We start from the raw sequence: 7488 nt of genomic DNA, 5'->3' as shown, positions 1-7488 counted from the left end.
ATACTCGTACTTATTCCAGTCAATTAAGGTAGTTGAAGATTTATTGATCGTGCATGGATTGTTTAAGGTAATTCATATTTCAGTTCTTATTTTTTGTAAAATTGGTTTTAATTATTTTAGCTTAACTGAAGTATTAAAAATTGTAAAAAAAAATTATGAAGCTTTAAAAGAATTTATTAAGGTAAGTTAAAAATATAAAAAGATGTTATTTTTCATTTCATAACTTTATTGACATATTTTACAAATCAGTATATCGGAAAATAGAATTCACAGATTGTGACAAAATGTCACTAGAATGCCCAGGTTTTTCAATAAACATTATATCACTATCCTCTTCTGTACTTATATCATATACCTCAACTTTAGTCTGGTTACCTGGTGGTGGTAAATTTATATCTACTACTAAAAAAATTATTCATATTAATAAACAACATTAGATATTAATCTTAATTATAAACTTACAACTCTCTTCCGGATAAGGAATTGAAAAAGTGTTGTGGAGACTCTTTTTGCATTTGATGTCTTCTATTCTTGACTTTGATAAAATGTTGTTAATCTGATTTTGAACATCAATAGCTTTTTCTAAGTCCATCGATCGTAGCTGCGAGGCTATGTATCTTCCATAAATTTCAAATTCATCCTCCTGTAATGCGTCTGCACTAGTTTTGCATATATTTTCTAATTTTTCTACAGCTGTAGTAGCAGGATCACTTTTCTGAATTATTTTTTTACGCTTAGGTGTTTGGGTAACCCTCGGGATAACCTCAATTATTTCAGAATTGGCTTGGGTTGTCCTAGCTGGTGAATGTTCCGACGTACTAGGTAAATCTTCTGAAACACCATCATTGGATGATACTTGGCTTGCCTTAAAAAAATAATTATATCTATTAATTATTCACAAAATTATTGATGGTTTTTTTGTAAACGTATTCGTAGCACATTTTGTAGATACTTTTAAAAAATATGTATTAATATTTCGTAATTAGATCTTTTTTTGTAGGTTCCCAATACCGAAGCGCACTGGAAGAATATACGAGAAGGATTCGCAACAAAATGGAACTTTCCGATGTGTATTGGGGCCCTTGATGGAAAACATATTTTATTAAGAAACCCAATTCATGCAGGATCAGACTTCTATAATTATAAAGGAACTTACAGCATTGTATTATTGGCATTGGTGGACGCAGATTATTGCTTTATATATGTTAATATAGGAGCCCAAGGAAGAGCTTCAGATGCAAGTATTTTTACTCAAAGTACATTATATCAAAAATTAGAAAATTCGCAGTTAAACATTTATTCAGAAGAAGTTATTATCGCAGATGATGCTTTTCCCTTAAAATCTTATCTTATGAAGCCCTTATTCTAGAAAAAATTTATCATTGCAACAAAAAATTTGTAATTACCGGTTAAGCCGAGAAAGACGTATTTCAGAAAATGCCTTTGGGCTACTGGTAGCAAAATTTAGAATATTTGAACGCCCTATTCCGCTTGCTCCAGAAAAAGCGACGTTGATTGTAAAAAGAACAACAGTCTTGCATAACTGGTTACGGAAAACTTCACCCTCTATTTACATTAGCCAAGGAGTAGTAGATGTGGTGGACTTGGATAGGGAACAGGTTATACCTGGATCATGGAGAACTTTTCCAACAGCAACAATTCCACTAGGCCGGCAAGGCACTAATAATTATTCAGAACGTGCTTCAAAAATTCGCGACAGCTTTGCTAATTATTTTAGTACTACTGGTTCAGTGCCATGGCAGATGAATATGATAGTATGATAATCTGATTATATTTTTCAAGCTGATTCATTTGACTTTTACTTACCAAATTATCATGCGTTTCACGTAAAACAACTGTATTTCGTAGAAAACCATCAGCAATTTTGAACCATCCACAAGTAGGTGTATATAGGTCGTCAGTTAATGCTCCACTCTTCATAGATGAGTTAATTTTTCTTACTTCGGCAGAGTATAGATTCAACTCGCTAGTTACTCATCTGAAATTAAGCATGCCAAATGAATTGTCGGTTTACACATTCAAATAACGTTCATTTGACATGATCAGTTCACTTGACCCGTGTCAACGCGGCCTCATTGTTTTACTTGAATATTTGACAAACTCCTTTTATTGTTAATATGTTTGAACTAGGCACCTTAATCAAGATCTCCTAGAGAATGTATTTTCTGTAGTAAGTGTGAGATGTCCAAAACTTTTCTGCATTAGATGACAGTCCAACTAGTGAAGTTTTAATTTCAGGTATTGAAGCTAATAAAAATTTAACTTTGTTATTCCGTAACTGCATCTACAAGCAATATAAGTAATTTCACTTCTTCCAATCTAAAAATATCGAATAATTCAAATAAAACCGTAAGTCTGGCAACGTGTTCTAATGTAATGTTTCTGGATATTTCACAAAAATCTTAATAGAGAAAATGCAATGTAAAAACAGTTATGAATATTTTTTGAAAAAGGATAAGTTAGAAATAAGCGATAAGAAAGAAATATTTCAAATCAATAAAAATTACTAAATCAAATAATGGATTTTCTGTAATAAGATCATCAAACCATTTTTAAATGTATGTATGTCAAAACAATAAAATCATTTAATAAATTTATATTATTTATAATACAATTTATAAAATATAATTAGATAAAATAAAAATAAATATACTAAACCTATATCCATGGCAAATTGATAAATATTTACAGTTATTAATTTAGATTCTGATTTATAATAAACGAAAATGGGAAACTCAAAGCTTTATTAGCAAATCTAATTATAAACCTTACGAAAAATTATAATATCTACAAGAACTAAACTGAGGTCTGACAAAAATTGTTTCTCAATTTTCTATGAAAGCCACTGTCTGTTTTTCTTTCTTTTACTTAATTATAGAACCCTTAAATCAATTTATTAATTTTATGTTCTATAAGTAATAACTAGTCAGGATTCACCAAGAAAATTTTGATAAATTATTACTATTATTTCAACAAGGAAAATTAAATTATTGTGATGTGTTTATTTTTACCGAGTGCTTTCAACTAACATCTTCTGAATATTTTAATATTGAAGGTTATAACACATACTATAATGGAGAGGATTTAATAGTAATGATGCTTTTTGATGGCAAATTGCAAAATAATTTAAAAATCTTTACAGGGGATATAAATATTGACTTGAAGGGCGTAAATAGCAGTACAGTAAATGAATATCTCTATCCCATGTCAAATTATGGTTTTTTGCCCTATATTAATCTAACAACTAGATATGACTCAGACTCCTATTTACATCCATTTTTTTATTAACACCAGCATACTTGTGTCATAGAGCACTATCCAATTATGGTCAATATATCGCGACATAACACTCAAAATTTTGTTTTCACAAATAAACAAGGTGAATATACCAAAATAAAAATTAATGACTTGGAATTATTAACATTGAACTTCATGAAGTATGACTGTAGGTTACAGAAATTTAAGACTCTGGAGAGGCTTCCATTATTTTTGTTAAAAAACTTTAAAAAACTATGAAGAGCATCTGACAAAATAGAAGCGTTTAACAACACTAAAAAGGGAGTGAAGGAATGGATAACAAGAGGATTGATTGCTTCAATCACTGGGACAGACTGCAGAAGAACCTACAAAAACATTACGATCATGAATTGAAAACACTTACAAAGTTTATAGAAATCATTTAAATAAACTAATAAATATAACAAAGTATACATTTTACTAAAAGAAAATAGAAATAGAAACAAGAAAGATATGAAAAAAGTATATATAATTATAAATAATATAATCGGTGGAGCCAAGGGGAAAAAAGCAATACATTGGTTATTAAGGATGAACAAGACCAACCTTTTAACGATCCTCTGGTGATGTCCAACAGTTGCAACAAATACTTTGTAGATGTCTGTACAGAACTAGATCAAGAAATAAAAGTGCCCATTGAAACTTATTTATCCTCAAGAAAGCTAACACTAAAGTAAATAACAACTTAAGTTCCCCAGAAATAATTAAAATCGGCGTTCCTTAAAGGAATATAATGGACCTATTCTTTTCGTTCCTAGATAAATTCATTACTTGAACTAATTTTAACTTCTTGCAAACCAAAGTCCCAGCTTGTCTATGTTTTAAAAACTAGTGTCAGTCAAGGAACTAATATCATATATATCATCATTAAAATCAGATAGTAGTCCAGGGATGGACGGAGTAATCAGCAGGATTTTAACGATAATTGACCCTTTTATTGTTTTACAACACATAGTTAATCCAATCTCTAAAGCGGAAAAGTTACCAGAACACTTTAAAGTCTCCTTAATAACTCCAATTCATAGGGCCGAATCACAAAATACAATTCAAAATTATCGATTAATCAGCTTGGTTAATAATCTAGCCAAATGATTTGAAAACGGATTAAAGGAGCAAGCAAGCTAAAATCTTATCATCGAGACAATATCAATATTTTTAGAAGGATCAGGGACCACCGATGCTATAGAGTATCTTATCTCAGAGATCGCCAAAGACCTTGACGATCATGAAAAGGTGATAGTAGTTTTCATGGACCTTGTTAAGGCTTTCGACACATTGTCGCACCAAAACCTCGTTGATGTTCGTGAACTTGGAGTCAGAGGCATTGTGTTGGAAGTCGTTGAAACCTATTTATCCTCAAGAATGCAATACACTAAAGTAAATAACAACTTAAATTCTCCAGAAATAAACTACTGGACAAAATTATGGCACCACTTGATTTTTACAGATTTCTTTTTAATAAAGATAAAAAAAATTAATAAGCATTGTAAAAAAAAAAACAAAAAAAATTATAATTTATTTACCAAAATGAGAGATAAAACAATAGACCCATAATGAATTCTTAATATCATGTATTGCCACCTCTCGTTGCAATGACCACTTGAAGTATTCGCGTCGATTCCTGGTATCAAATTTTGATAACTTTCCTGCGGAATGTTTTCCCACTCCTCACGAGCAGCATGTTTTGATAGAGCATAACCATAGTTTTTGTCTAGTTCTGCTTTTTGTATAAGAAATGCTATATAACTGATATTTATTTTTATTTAAATTTTCTTGACAAAATAATCAGTGGTGCAATAATTTTGTCCAGGAATTTATATAAAATCGGCGTTCCTTAAGGAAATATAATGGGACCTATTCTTTTGATTAGCTCTATAAATTTATTACTTGAACTAATTTTAACTTCTTGCAGTATTTGCAGTTTATAGGGATATAACTTATGAAATTTAGGTACCTTTCTGATTTATTCATGCTAGCATATTTGAATATATTATATATTGAATATTTGATTCCTTTTGAACATTTGATTAAATAATATTAAAAAATGTGGTTTCCTTGATAAACAGAGAAGAATTTTCTAAAATGTGATTTTCTATAGTATCAGTGGAAAGCATTTTTCAAGAGCTTCAGGATGCCTTCCTATTCAAAACTGCAACTGATCAATATAGCGACAAAGAAAAACAAAATTGATGATGGCTCTCTAAAGACAGAACGGCGTATTTTAAATTTAAAGGTGTCATCGTATAGGCGAGAAAAAGTGGTAAAAATAATTTATTCATTTAATAGATAATTTTGGTATATATTTTCAAATAAAGCCAGAAAAAAATTAAAATGATTTTGCCAAATTTCAGTCTTTCGCAGAATTTAGGAAATATTTGGATTTTATAATATTTTATTATAAAAGGAAATAGTTTTAAGTAGTAAGATGTAACAACTGGTAATTGAGAATTTGCCTTTGTCGCTTAAAACTTAAAATATGGCCTTTTTTCCATATTTCATCGAGTTCTATTAACATCCTCACTCAACACCTTATTTTATAGATCTCAGTACGCTGCACAATTTTTTAGATATTGAATCACATGACAAAATAGGTTACTTTTTACAGAAAATTATTGATCAAGAAGCTATATAACCGTAGGAATTATCTCTTATGAATTATTTCAATTGTTCTTTATAATATTTACGTGAAACCTACTTATATCTTAAAATTTGTTCTACATATTTTTTATATACAGGGTGTTCCCTTGATCATGTTACAAACTTCTAGGGCAGATGGAAAACGTCAAAAGAAAAACAAAAGTTCATATAAGCATTGGTCCGGAAAAGCTTCCTCAGGGAGCTAGAGCTCTTTGAAAATAACCTTTAGAAACTAGTTTTTTTTTTAATAGCTCCGGAACTACTTTAGCTACCGCAACCAATTTTGGGAGGTAAATTATTGTTAGTACGTTTATTCTTTTGAACCTACTAAATAAAAAAATATTTACCAGGGGCTACAGAATCAGGGGGGTATTTGGTAAATTTAGGCCCATTTCTTTAAGACTTTAATTTCTGCCTGTTTGGGCATTAGATTATGATGTTCCTATGCTTTTTACATAAAAAAGGTGCTCTTAGTAAAAGTCGGTAAATGGTAAATATCACCGTTTTTGTGAAAATTGACGAAAAGCAAGTTATGAGATACAAAAATGAATTACCTATTATTATTAATAAACATAAAAAAAAATATGGCGTAAATAAAAAATAAATGTTTAAAAAAAGTTAAGGTAGCCACTTTATTAAATTGGTACTCAAATCAATTAACTGTCACTTTAATTACCTTGAGGCATAAAATGTTTAAATGATTTTAAGTGTAATAAAAAACCAACAAATTAACAATTTTAGAAACGTAAACAAATTTTATTAAAGATTGGTATTACAAAAATAAACTTAAAATATGAATTGCTCAAAATGCCGGCCGCCACGATCGATACATTTATTGTATCTACGCACCATATTAAGGTTGACGTGGTTAAAAATATCAGACGTGGTTTGGATTACTTCAGATTAATTATAACTTAGTATTAAACTTTGTTGGTAATTTTGTAAAAATAGCTTTTTATGTATATTTTTGTATTAATCTTTGTCTCAAAAACATATTTTGGTAAGTAATTAATTATTTGTTTATAAAATTTAACTTGTAAGAAATTTCAACATGCCTCCACCCTTAAGTACACCACTCATCACTTGACCACCTAAATGACACCACTGTGTTTGTTGTATTTTAAAAACATAATAATAAAAACATAGTGGGCAGCATCATCCCATGTCTTAAAATAAATCGTTTCTAGATTTGACGCTTCACAGCAGCACCACACGGTGCACGAAACTGAACGGCAATCCGATAGTCGACCGGGTACACTTTTTAATACAGGATTGCGTATCTTCCCAAATATTCAATCAACGATTTTATTACACTAACTAAATAAACGTAATTATATTTTATATTTATGAGTCAGGAATGCTCTTCCAAGCTTTAAAAATGATCATGTCTTCCTTCTCCTTTCATTCAAAGCAGATCACTTATATTGTGAGCTAAGATAACATTTTTTTTTTCTATAATATTTCCAATTTAATACAAAGGCATTATTTGAATTTAGAACGCTATATCTCCTTGTTTTTTAAATTGCAATTTTG

General features: G+C 29.8%; 1 long non-coding RNA gene across 2 annotated transcripts; it reads right to left on the bottom strand.

Annotated features, from left to right (window-relative positions):
• Nucleotides 1-236: 236 nt before the first annotated feature.
• On the bottom strand, nucleotides 237-7022 carry LOC126750295 (uncharacterized). 2 transcript variants are annotated; one of them, XR_007665673.1, is made up of 4 exons: nucleotides 6990-7022; nucleotides 1828-1999; nucleotides 463-865; nucleotides 237-402 (listed from the first exon to the last, which is right to left on the bottom strand). It is a non-coding gene; the product is annotated as an uncharacterized LOC126750295 (long non-coding RNA). The 2 variants fall into 2 exon arrangements; XR_007665672.1 differs by lacking the exon at nucleotides 6990-7022 and adding an exon at nucleotides 2156-2336.
• Nucleotides 7023-7488: the final 466 nt, after the last annotated feature.

Source organism: Anthonomus grandis, chromosome 2, assembly GCF_022605725.1.
Source record: "Anthonomus grandis grandis chromosome 2, icAntGran1.3, whole genome shotgun sequence".
Taxonomy (NCBI): Eukaryota; Metazoa; Arthropoda; class Insecta; order Coleoptera; family Curculionidae; genus Anthonomus; species Anthonomus grandis.
This window is presented reverse-complemented; position numbering and strand designations above follow the sequence as displayed.